The sequence below is a fragment of the Asterias amurensis genome, chromosome 18 (assembly GCF_032118995.1).
Source record: "Asterias amurensis chromosome 18, ASM3211899v1".
Classification (NCBI taxonomy): Eukaryota; Metazoa; Echinodermata; class Asteroidea; order Forcipulatida; family Asteriidae; genus Asterias; species Asterias amurensis.
In genome coordinates, this window is record NC_092665.1 from 6,777,921 (window position 1) to 6,791,718 (window position 13,798).

A 13,798-nucleotide genomic window follows, 5' to 3' on the forward strand; every position below is an offset into this window, starting at 1 on the left:
TGCCTTTAAAACTGGTAATAATATACACAATGCTTGGGTTGAATACTAGCAAAGTGTTCTTTCATGGAGTTTAGGGCTGTAATAAATGGACACATCATAAATACCGAGACTTGGCGACCACAACATGAATTTCAAGATAACAACTTTTTAATAAAAAATTAATGGTAACAACATTAACAATCCAAAACATCACATGTGCAAAATGGGGTGTTCTGTATGTTTCATAATCAATCAACAATTTCAGTGAATTTAAAAAAAAAAAAAAAAAAATCTACCTAATTGGCAAGTTCGGAATAAATACTTCCAGGCTAAAACAGCTACTGTGTAAGGTTGTTCCATAAATCAACACTGTTACAACTATCACATCTCTTATGATTTTGATACTTATTTGCAAACAATACGTGCAAAAACTTCTTTAACTACAATGCTTCTGGAATGGTCAACATTAATTGGCAAGGTCAGAATAAATACTTCCAGGCTAACACAGCTTAAAGAAGAACTCCAAGGTCAAATTCAATTTTGGTTTTGAACAATTTGTATGGGGAATTGTTGGTTTAGCCTAATTGTCGCTAAGCAATTAAAATGGCGTTGAATTTGACATTTTCACAAATTTGACAAAACTGGAAGGGTATTGAATACAAATTTAAATTTGACCTTTGAGTTCCTCTTTAAACTGTAAGGTTGGTCCATAAATCCAAACTATCACAACTATCACATCTCTTATGATTTTGATACGTATTTGCAAACATTTTGTGCAGATGAATCATGAGATGAACAGTAAGCCCTGAACTCTCGAATAGTGCTGCTTTCACACTGCCTTTGAGTTCAAACACAACCAACTCAATGAACTCCCAAACGCCAGAACACTTCTCCTGGTAGCTCAAGTCGAAGACAAAGTGTGTTTTGAAACACACATCCAGTGCTTTCACAAGAGATGACTGTTCAAATGCATACTGTGCTTAAAAATTACGAACACTTGCTGTGGAGCCAGTGCAGACCCACCTAGTATCAGCATATGGTTGCGATCTGGTGTCCCTGTTGATGTCTTTCAAATACTGGTCCAAACTTGTGTTTTCCTGCATAAAGGGGAATAATATTAAACACAATAGGTTAAATTTCAATGGGGGTGCAGTACAAATTGTATTACACGTGTATATTGTGTGTAATGAACTCAAAGTGTTGTACAATTAAACCAATTTTGCTGTAAAATAATGATTTAATCTGATTGTCTTAAGGATGGGGTACACACAATGTCAGATTAAATCATTATTTGATATCAATAGTGGTTTAATTATCATATTACAACACTTTGAGATCAATAGAGACAATGTTCCAGTACTGCAATGTATGTGCAATACAAGTTGTGCATGATGTACATGCACATAAATTTAAAAAAGTACAAATAAAAATTGAAATAAAATAAAATAAATAAACAAACACATAGGGGCCTAAAATTAAACAAATTAACAAAGTGTTCAAGGATGGATACTTGCAGTTCTGGAATAAGGTGATAGGATCCAAGGAGGAGAGATAATTTTGGTGCTGAATATTCAATCCCACATAACAGTAGACTACCTGAAAACTTTGATTTTTCTTGATCTTTATCTGATTTTTCTTTTTGTTCTTTTTCTTTCTTCCTTTTTGTGTGTGTGTGTGGGGGGGAGGGTGTGAGATTTCTTGAATAATTCCTTTAAAAGGTTAAAATAAACAAAGGGTAGATGTGTTTGTGCGATTCCCCTCTCCCAGAATTTGCATTTTAAGTCAATTGTATCATTTGTCAGTTACTTGTAAAGACAAAATGTTGAAAAGTTATTTGATTGTACTTCTGAACAAAAAGTTGGCCCAATCATTGGCCTGATGCACCGTGGCTGTATGCAGTGGTGGTGCTTTAACACAGTGGCGATGTACATGTGTACAATGGTCTCCAACGATGCATGTGTGCACAATACGGGGACCATTGATCAGACCTACGTATGTATTTGTGATATTCAAGTCACTGTTCAAAAGTTTTGTCAGTCTAAATATGACGTTCAACTGTCCCTTTATCTGTGCTAACGAGTCGTGTATAGTCTATCACTACAGATAATAACATCAATACAGAAATCTGTTATAGTACTTACCTTCAAACGTCTCAACTAAATGAGGGAAGTTCCACTCAAGAAGTTTTTCCTTCATGAGATCCATTTGAGTGTGTGTGTGGTTACACTGTGGTACTGCAGAGCGCGACCCCAGCAGACAAGTCACACGCTGCGTATTTTGCACAACACTTGAGTAAAACATTGTGGTTTACTAAACACCATGTAAACTTTTACAACCAGTTCAGTAAAATTTACATAATATGTGTTTAAAGTTGCTAAGTTATGTAAACTATTAGTTTTACTAACTTTTTGAGTAGTTTTTTATTTACACAAACATTTTGTTTAAATTTTTCATTAATTTTTACTTATGTTAAGTATTTTTTTACTTAACACATTTAACATAACTTTTTTTTACCATTCTTTTTCTGAGTGTAAAGCTCTGCGAACTGTGGTGGTACTGTGATTGTACACAAACATGTGCACCCAGTTGCATCTCCCTTTGAAACTATGCCGTAATTGCCTCAATTTTTATTTTATTTTTCTCGCACTACTTGCAGGTGGTTTTGGACAAGGCATTAATACACTGCATCAGTGCAATGCATTGTTTAAAAGTTTGACTGAGTTCGTTTCCACTGGATTGACATTAACTGCGCTTGACGTTCTGCTCGTTTAAAACATAATGTTTAAGGATAACTACCATAATGGTCAAAAAGGATGGCATTGCATTGTTTGACGTGACTATTGCATTATTTTATATATAGTAATTAGGTAAACTATTTCAGATTGAACATTATACAAGGTATGTACCTAGAATAAGATGTGGAAGGTCTTTTGGGAACCCGAAGGGGCAACAACTGAGGCAAGACGAGTGTATCGCCTGCTCCAAAAGTTTTAAGATAATCTTTACCCTTTATCCTCTAACCGTGGCGGGCCACGGTTAAAGGGACAGTTGTTCTGTTTAACCAGGGCATTTGAGTACTCTTGTTTAAGGCATTATATTGCCATTTTGCGAGATTACAACAACATTGGCAAAATTCGACCCAATTTAAACGTACTAATGGCAAACATACAAACTAAAATTATGGTGAGCCTCAGCAAGACACACCGTAAAAACAAGTGTTTGGGTTCTGTAACAACTTTCGAACGCATCTAAGGGTTTAGGTTAAACACGTAACACTGTATAGGGCTCATGAGTTGTGTTGTAAAACATTGGGTTTCGCCCATTTTCTACATCAAACTTAAACACTGGTGTGATCAGCAATCGTTGATGTGCTGAACACCTTTTAAACGCTTCTTAAACACATTCTTAACATAAAGTAAACGGCTGATGCGTCAAACTAAACGCACCATAGTAAAAACGAAACGCTTGACGCGTTTAAATTGACGCATCAACCGTTTACAAATGGGCAGAAACCATTGCTTTCAACACAACTCATTGGCCCCATACACTGTTACGTGTTTACCCTATACACCCTTTGACGCGTTCGTAAACTGTTACAGAACCTAAAAACTTGTTTTTGTTTACAGTGCAGTTGTTGTGCGTTTTACAAATGTCTTCACCCTTTAGGAAATGTGATTGTTTGTCTTTGCACCATTTTAATTGTTATGAACAGTTTTGTGATTGAGTCGGTCAGCTAATTAATCGCCTACAGTTTGTTAGAAGCACCGTTATTGCCATGATGTATAGCTTTTTAAGCGAAAAATCTCTGTTCATACCTCCTGCAATGCGAATGCGAATGTTTACAAATTTTGACGTCACAAAATCGCAACGTTTAATTCGCATCAGTTGAAATGTGTTCAATCCCTGCAAAAACAGGGGTGTGGTTTAAACATTTGATCCCATTCGCGTTCGCAGGAAGTACGAACAGGTCTATATAATGCCGATAATTTATTGCATGCACAGCTGCGCTGAAATCATCTCTTTTGAAAACGAGGTCATCTCAAAACTTAAAGCCATTGGACCCTTTCGGTACAGAAAAAAAAAAAAAAAATTCACAGATTTACAAATAATTTACAGGGTTTACAGAAGGTAATGGTGAAAGACTTCTCTTGAAATATTAGTCCATGAAATGCTTTACTTTTTGAGAAAACGGTAAAACAATATAAATTCTCGTTAACGAGAATTACGGATTTGTTATAAACACATGTCATGACACGGCGAAACGCGCGAAAACAGGAGTGGGTTTTCCCGTTATTTTCTCCCGACTCCGATGTCCGATTGAGCCTAAATTTCCACAGGATTGTTATTTTATATATAAGTTGTGATACACGAAGTGTGGGACTTGGACAATACTGTTTACCGAAAGTGTATAATGGCTTTAAGTCTTGTCAACAAATTCTTCAAAAGTATCATATCGACAACAGTGTCCCTGTTTTGGGGGGTCGAACAAGTTATCGGCCTGGTGCTAACTGGCTCACACTAAGACAAATTAGGGTTACGGCAAGCAAAGTCGAGCTGCGTATTGCAATTTTGATTTTGCCGCCAATCAACGTGTTTTGCTGTCAATTGTCGCTGACGAACCCGCTAGCGACCGAAGACGGTCGAAATTATCAGTCGTGTCCGTCGACAAAGATGTGACAGCCAAAAAAATCATTGTGATTGCGTTCAGATTTCGTTGGAGAACGTAACCCTCATTTTCTTGGCGCAGACGGCCGCAATTATCAGTCGCATGACATTTCCATGCCGTGCGATTCCGCTTATTGACCCAATTCACCTGACGTCATCATAAAAATAATCTTGGAGGCGCCCTTTTGGTGGTCAATGTCAACGTGTGTTGTTCGGAGAAGTGCGCTATTTGGGCGACTCTGCGTTTACACGTAAATCTATTGACCACCAACATGGTGAGCGTGGTCTCAGTCGCCGAGTGTGACGCGCGTGCAAGGGGTCAATTGTCGTTTTGAGGTCGTCACAATTTCGTTGGTAGTCGTTGTCTGATGATTGGATGACCAGAATATTGTGAAGAGTGGGAACGCCAAACTCGACTGTTATACAACCCACACACAGACGGTTTGATGTCGGCAAACGAGTCACGTCGTCGTCGCCACAACCCACCTTCATCAGCCGCCGTTCCTTGCCGCCACCCAATCCGCTGCCAGCCGTGTGACCCTTTTCCTGTTGTCGCTGAAGGTCGTTCCCTCCCCGTCAGCTAATTATGATTTTTGCCTTTACTTTGCCGCCAACGTCTTGGGATTTTCACGGTCGCCACTTTCCGTTTGGCTTTTGCCCCGCTACTATGTAAGCCAGCCTTATTAAAGGTTGGCTCACATAGTAGGGACGGACGCAACTAATTTTTGCAGCCGTCTGCGGTCTCTAGCGGATTCGTCAGCGACAATTGACGACAACACACGATGAATGGCGGCAAACTCGCAGTTGCGATTAGCAGCTAAACGGAACAATGGAGCAAATATAAAAACAATTGTGGTTTGTTTTGAACTAAGTTAGCTTTACTCTCGGTTCTACCCTTACTCTGTACTCTCAGTAAAAAGTTTTCTAGTTCTTTTTTGTGCGAAACATTTGTAAAAAAAACCCCACTATTTTAAACATTGCTGGCAAAAAGGTAAATCGTGAACATTATGGATTGATAACTCAGTTGGAGAGCACCGAAACAATATGGGTCCAAGGTTCACATTCCACTTTTGACAAAATGTCTTTGCTCAAGTCAAAACCACTATAATTAACAATGAGATTCGGAATATATTTAGTAGAAACTACGTCAAGTCGATCAACTCAATAAGTGAACACGTACAGCTTTGAGTTGATCCGTGCTGAGAGTATGTGCAAAGTCGGCTGGAAACTCAAGAGTGCTGTTTTAGCTACAGCCGCACATTTTTGTTCAAGTCAATATGTTGTCTGGGTGGTTCCAAGTGACACCACATGATCGCCGGCAACGTATTGTGTATCATTATGTATGGGTCGAAACTGTGATGTCTCAAATTAACCTTTCAATAGTAACAAATTTGTTTATAAAGCCAACCTCCATGTTTTTTCAGGCATTTATTCTAGTATAATCAATATTAATTAACCAGTTTCCAGGTCCCGAGATGGCCTGTGTCACAAACGGACGATTTCGCTGCTCGGCTCAAGTTACAACAGACCTATTATCGTTTGCACACGTAGAGGGGCAATCCAACGAATAATAAAAATAATAATAATAACATCGAAGTATCTTCCAACAAGGTACCCAATTGGCACTGAGTATATACAAACTTTCAGAGTTGTTGAAATGATAAATTCTGAGAACCAATTATTTAGCACCTTATGAGGGTTTACAAGGTGCTACGGCGCATCAGCAGCCACAGCCAGGAACACCGAGGCGAGCCTTTTTTTTTCTTTTCGATAAGTGTATTGGGATATTTTACATGCGTTACACAACACATGTGACCAACGGCGTTACGTTCCATGCGAAAGGCGAGGTTATAAGTGTCATGACTCGGGATTCGAACACACACTCTGCTGATCAGAAACACCAGAGTTTGACATCGGTGGTCAAAACCGATCGGCAACGACACTTCTGTAAATAACATCAATTATAAACAGTTTTAACACTCCAAAGGCGTTCTCATTTAATTGCTTTAAAAAAATATATTACATTTTTTCATTTACCGATTTAGTTCAGCAAACTTACACTATTATTCAGTTAATCAACTAATGTACAGTTTTACCTTACGGGCGAATACATAATAAAAGGAAAGGATCAACTGACAAATGATCAACCCTACCAGCTACGAAAACACAATTGCTATAAATGTTGTTATTCTTACAATTTTTACAGATGAAGATTACGTTAGCAGTGGCCATTGTTTTGGCTTTTATGCAAGTTCAGTTCCTGGTGGCTACAGCAGCAGTTTCACCTGATTCGGGAATGACGTGTAACTCTTGCTGCCAGGGCCCAGCCGGTATACCGGGAATCCCTGGATCTAATGGGAACCATGGTCAAGGACTTGTAGGCCCCAGAGGTGATGCTGGCTCTCCTGGTGAGGTAGGTCAACCCGGGGTTAAAGGAGACAAGGGGTCAGATGGACTGGTTGGTGAGCCAGGCTCTAAAGGGGAACATGGACTGAAGGGAGCAAGGAGTCGGTCAACCAGGGAAACAAGGACCTCAAGGTCTGCCTGGGATGAATGGTTTGAAGGGGGAGAGAGGTGAACCTGGACCAGCTGGACAGACTGGTGAAGCAGGTGAATGTAGTACGCGACGGTCCGCCTTCAATGCAGTGAGGAATACCAGCTTCAACCCTCCATCCCCCTATGATCCTCTGCCTTTTGAAGAGTTATTGTTTTCAGAGGAAGGGACTGATTTCAACTTGAATAACGGCACGTTTACGTGTAATGTGCCTGGGGTATACGTATTGATGTTCTCAGTCCATAAATCATCAAGTAGGCCTTACCTGAATGTCAAGCTTAAGAAGAACGGTAACACCATTGTTACAGGGGGTGTAGACGATGCAGGTTACCATCAAGTGAGCAACAGTGCAGTGATTCCCCTGCACTATGGAGATCAAGTTCACTTAGCTGTAAACGGTCCCGTACTTAGTAACGTTTACCATTACACGTCTTTTACTGGATTCCTGTTGTATGAAATATAAATCAAACATAACAACACACGGAAACGTTTTTAAGTTTCAGACAACGCTTTATAAAAAAGGGCAATAATATAGTGTTTCAATAATCACCAGTTAATTTTGTTTAGATGGGGCAGTTTGTTAAAGATGAATATAATAAATTAACTGTTGTTTTAATGCACGGAGGACATTTAGCTCGATAGAACACAATATATTTTAAAAAGCGTGATTTAGCATACGTGTTAAATGTGACGAAAACATTTAAATGTTTTTTTTGTTTTGTTTTTTTTCAAGTTAACGTGTATTAAATATCAGATTATCCTTTTGGTTTTAGTTTACCACATTTTCGGGCAAATTGGTTATGTCTACTTTTCATTGTAGATTTCCGAGGGTGCATTAATAAGTACCTGATGACGATTTCTTTATCCGAACAAAAAGTAAACAAATTGAAATTACTATAAAAAATAAAATTAAAAAAAATTGATAGTTTAATAAGTAGTAAAGACAAGCAAAGCAGTTCACCGTCCTTGATACGGACCGAGACAGCAAAAAACCTAAATCATGATGGCCACCTGTTTCGCAGGCCATTTTGAATTTAAAAGTGTTTAATTGGTAAATAAAGCTGCACGCTGTTGAAGCAACAAAATACAATTAATTCACCTAGCAGCTGGCTGTCTTCTGTGGATATCTTGGTTAATGAACAATACTTATGATATGAAACTAATGCAAGTTTGTTATCAAAAGGATACAGCGTTGAAAATTATCGGAAAACATTTCTTTTGTGCCGTATTGACCCGAACACGTCTCGATATGAAGAAATACTATGTCAGTCTTCCTCGTAGTTTTGCGTTTGTTTGTTTTTACATGAGAGAGCGCTTGTCTTTTTATAATGCAGATGAAACATTGGGTATTCGTTTTGAACAACCTTTGTATAAAACGTTTGATGATGTCACAATAACTTGTTAAAGAGGGGATGTACATTTCGGTACAGCGATTGGTTTAACCGTCAAAACGGCATGAAACCAATCTTGCTGTAAAAAGACACAATCAATAAATAAAAAAGTCTTAGTGTGAATTTCGAAAATATGATTTTCCTCACTTTGATTGTGACTTAATCTTTCGGAATACCTGCTTGTTACACTCTATTGCATTTTACTTTGATCTCCCTTACTACAGAAAAGTTTCGTTGACAAAAGAATTAAACATTAACGTGAAAGGTCGTCACAAACACACTGTTAATGTTTGCATTAACGTTATATCAACAACATATTAATTGAAACATATATTTCTACAAAGCATTTTATCCTAAAAAAAAACTATTATCCATTTAGTGTACTTGAAGTTAAGATCTAGAAAAAATCAGGTGTCACTTGATTGTTTTCAATACATTGATAGAATAAACATTGACGCCGTATCAGTCGATCGTTTTGGTTTTTGTGTTTTGAGTATTTAATGGATATTAAACTATAATAATTGGTAAATACAATTTAAAACCTGAAATACTTTTCTTGACACCGTTTTACTCATCTTGTCAGAAGCTACAGCACCTCTGCAAGTAACAATTTAAGGGAAACTTTCTACCGTAATGACTTTTAACAGTGCAAGTTTAATGTAAATCAGTTAACATTGTTTTTGTGTCCTTCTACAGAAGACACACTGAATCGAGACACTGGCTTGGCCAGCACGCGTATTTTTTTTTCCTAGGACGAACGTGGGCAATTATCATAAAATGGGCGTGTTTTTGCCGGAAAAACACACTCGCGCATGCACGAACTTTAGTGATGGCGGCAAGGGACCTTGCCACTGGTGGTGGTATGTGGAATGAAAATAGTTGTGGTAAATAAATGGGGACAACACAACCTGCCTTTCTTCTACTATCGCTTCACACAATGGTGTACAGGTTGTGATAAACCAGTCTGGCTCCTATTTCTTCATCCATGGTCTAACCATGTAGATATACCATCCATGGTTTATTTTTAAACTAGGCACATTTGGTAATTATTGTCGAAGACCAGTATTTCCACTTGATTTGGTAATTATTGTCGAAGACCAGTATTTTCACTTGATGTACCCCAACATGCATAAGATAACAAACCTGTGGAAAAAAAAACATTATTTTTGTTGCATAATTTGACCACTGAGGGTGATCGTTCGATTAGCTCTTGTCAGGGGCTAACCCGAGTGAGCACCGCGGGGTCGACCAAGGGAAGCTAATCGAACGCACCCTATGTAGTAGGGTGCGTAAAGGGTGCTTTGGCTCTGTGGTGTAATGTAATTGAGATTGTACTTACAAAGCGCCCTCTATGTATAAATTTATCAAAAATGTACACTGTGAGGTGTGTACAGATCCAAACGTTGGTTGTGTGTGTGCTCGCGACCACCGTTTTCAACTACAAACGTACAGTGTGCGGTGTTGGAACCAATACTATAATCCCGGCCATATCTCTTTGGGCCCCCCTGCCCCACTTTCAATGTTGGATCCAAATGCCGGTCTTCTGCGTACGATTCAACATTGGGATGGGGGCGACGGGGCAGGGGAGACGATGTTTATTGTCAGTGGCAAGTGGACAGGGAATGTTTTTTTATTGCGTAGGAATGGATGGACCAAGCATTTCGGCCGGGATTGTAGGCCTTGTTGTCGGAGGAACACAACTCGTCTTATTTGACTGGCGACCGAACATGTTGTTTTCTTGTTGCTTCCGAAAAACTGCAAACAAACGAAATGACCTGGCCCCTCCTAGGTTTCCCAGGCTGGTAGGGGCCGCAGTTAACGAAGACCCGGAGTGCTATTGATTTTTCCTCGGAGATTCTGATATCAATACGGTCTGAAGCAGATTGAATCAAGAGAGGGTGCTTTCAGAATTAAGAAACGACCATGGTCACCGCTCACTGTAAGAAGAGGAAACCATCTCCAAGGGACAAAATCTCCTGCCACTCGCAATTCAAGGGCCACGCGCAGTTCTCCAGGACTAGGTGCCCGGATGGGTTGCCGGCGTCTCAGTGGCATCAGTTGCTGCCGAAGAATCTTTCCCCTGTTTGAGAAACTAACATGGGCTGAGTGAGGGTGATTTAACAGAGGGCGCTATCACAATTAGTTTGTAACAAGTTTGCCGTATAAGGGGGCAGGGAAGTTTGGGAGAACATAATCTCCTGACACACCTGCCCAAAATGGGGACAGAATCTCCGGGGACAGATTTCCATGAAACACCGGCCCAAGGCGGAATCCTGCCTTACGTGTTAAACAAGAGTCCTTAATCAAAATCACTTCAACAATTGTTAATTAATAGTAAATAAATACAAATCGCAATGTGTTCATTTGATTGTTTTTGCGCCATTGAACATTCTTGTTTCCCAAAAAGCATTTATGCGTTTCAGTGGTAGTAGACTCTGAGAAAACAAAGGATACAATTGAAAATCAGTTTAAAATTACCCTTTAAGGGCAAAGGCAGGACACATTAGGAAACTTTCAAGCACTAGTCACGTCTTTCCACTTGGTGTATCTCAACATATTCTTAAATTAACAAACCCGTGAACATTAATTTGAGCTCAATTGGTCGTCGAAATTGCGAGAGAATAATGGGAAAATCACCCCCGTCGCACAAGTTGTGTGCTTTCAGATGCATTCAGTTTGAGACCTTAACAATTCGAAAAACTACTTCTTCTCAAAAACTAGGTTTATTCAGAGAGAGCCGTTTAACTAACATTGTTTTATCGTGTTAATATCTCTCCAATGCTTATACCCAAGTTAGTTTTTATGCTAACAATTATTTTGAGTAATTACAAAATAATGGTGTCCAGTGCCTTTAACGTTGCTCTGTTGGTGGCGCACTCAACTAAATACATTGTCTTTGCATTTCGATTTCGGAAAAGAAAAAACAACAACACTGAGTTAGTGTTCGTAACCATACGTGAAAAGAGTGGTTAACGAAGCACAAAAGAGAACCATCTGAACAGTATCTATATTGCGTACACAGTTATTTCTTTGATAATAAACTTGCACTTTAACTCACAAACATCAGGGAAATACATCAATTGAGCGGAAATAGAAGGAAAACGGCCAGGAACTTCAGGAAGCAATCACACAGTGCAACCCAGTGGGGCGGATATACATGTAAAAACACCATACCATTAAAGCGTGTACAAATTGATCTCCATTGGTAAACATACAGCCTCATTCAAGTCAGTGATAGAGTAAGTCACTGCTTTCAATCAGTGACTTTAACACATACACAATGTAGTGTATAGTTTGGTATCTATTTATACACAGTCTCATTCAAACCAGTGGTATAGTAAGTCACTGTCATAAATCAGTGACTTTAACACGGTATTGATCCACAATTGCAACATACAGCCTCGTCCAAACCAATGATAGAGTAAGTCACTGCTTTCAATCAGTGACTTTAACACGTATCTCTGATTGGTTGCTCATCGATTGTCAATCAAAACCCAGAAGTAGACTGATGAGCACTTCAAGGAAAATGCGGCAGTATTTAAAAGCGCTGCACCAGCAGCAGTGTTCATAACAACTTTGCATTATAAGAAAAGAGCTGAGAAGGGTTGGACTACAAGAACACATCATCAAGGTAAGTGTTCCTCATTCTACTGCCGGACTCAAGCTGTGGCTTCTAGATGCAAGTAGTGGGTTTAAGGTTAGCCTATTGCAATGAGGTTGCAGTTTTTGCTCCAAAAGGGACACCACTCGATACAGCTGATATTCTCATGCAGTGGTTAGGTCTCTTCTTTTCTAAAGCTCTGCCATCTTAGTGAACTGTGGTGGTACTGTGATTGTACACAAAAATGTGCACCCAGTTCAGCTCCCTTTGAAACCATGCCGTAATTTCCTAAAGTTTTTTTTTCGCGCTACTTGCAGAAGTCTCCAAGAATGTTTTGTGCAAAACTGTTGTTATATTTTTTTTCCGCCATTGTCAATACTTTAACCGCGCGCGACGTTCTGCTCGTTTACAACACTGTGTAAAGAATGGTAACAACAGATGATGAGATTGCATTATTGATTTTACATTGCATTATTTTATAAAAAAATGTTGTTTTTTTTTTGTTGTTTTTTTTATTATGGGCGGGGGATATTTCAGACTGAACATTGTACAATATGAGTACCCTATAAGGTGTTGATTGTCTTGTTACAGCAAGGGGCAACCGAAGCAAGGCGGGTGTGCCGTTTGCTCCAAATGTTTACAAAACTCTTTAACCGCCACTATTTATGCGACAGTTGTTCTGTATTACCAGGGTAATTGTCTTGTTTTGAGGCATTCTGTTGCACATCTTGCAAGAATGTTACAACGTAATTGGCAAAATTGACACAATTCAAACGTAACAAACAATGACAAACAGATAAACTAAATTGATGGTACGCATCAGCAAGACACACCGTACAAAACAAGTGTTTGTGTTCTGTAACAACTTTCGAACGCATCTAAGGGTTTAGGTTAAACACGTAACACTGTATAGGCCCATGAGTTGTGTTGTAAAACATTGGGTTTCGCCCATTTTCTACATCAAACTTAATCACTGGTGTGATCAGCAATCGTTGATGTGCGCTGAACACCTTTTAAACGCTTCTTTAACACATTCTTAACATAAAGTAAACGGCTGATGCGTCAAACTAAACGCATCATAGTAAAAACAAAACGCTTGACGCGTTTAGTTTGACGCATCAGCCGTTTATAAATGGGCAGAAACCATTGTTTTCAACACAACTCATTGACTCCATACACTGTTACGTGTTAACCCTATGCACCCTTCGACGCGTTCGTAAACTGTTACAGAACCTAAAAACTTGTTTGTGTTTACAGTGCAGTTGTTGTGCGTTTTACAAATGTCTTCACCCTTTAGGAAAATGTGATTGTTTGTCTTTGTACCAGTTTTATTTTTTTTTAGGAACAGTTTTGTGATTGAGTCGGTCAGCTAATTAATCGCCTGCAGTTTGTTAGAAGCACCGTTATTGCCATGAAGTATAGCTTTTTAAGCAAAAAATCTCTGTTCATACCTCCTGCAAATGCGAATGCGAATATTTACAAATTTTGACGTCACAAAATTGCAACGTTTAATTCGCATCAGTTGAAATGTGTTCAATCCCTGCAAAAACAGGGGTGTGGTTTAAACATTTGATCCCATTCGCGTTCGCAGGAAGTACGAACAGGTCT

The 13,798-nt window shown here is 39.0% G+C and overlaps 2 pseudogenes; one reads left to right on the plus strand and one right to left on the minus strand.

Moving 5' to 3' along the window:
• LOC139950981 (alkaline phosphatase-like) overlaps positions 1–13,798 on the minus strand; it is a 179,851-nt pseudogene that overhangs the window by 13,422 nt on the left and 152,631 nt on the right.
• On the plus strand, positions 6,851–7,661 carry LOC139950234 (uncharacterized; annotated as a pseudogene).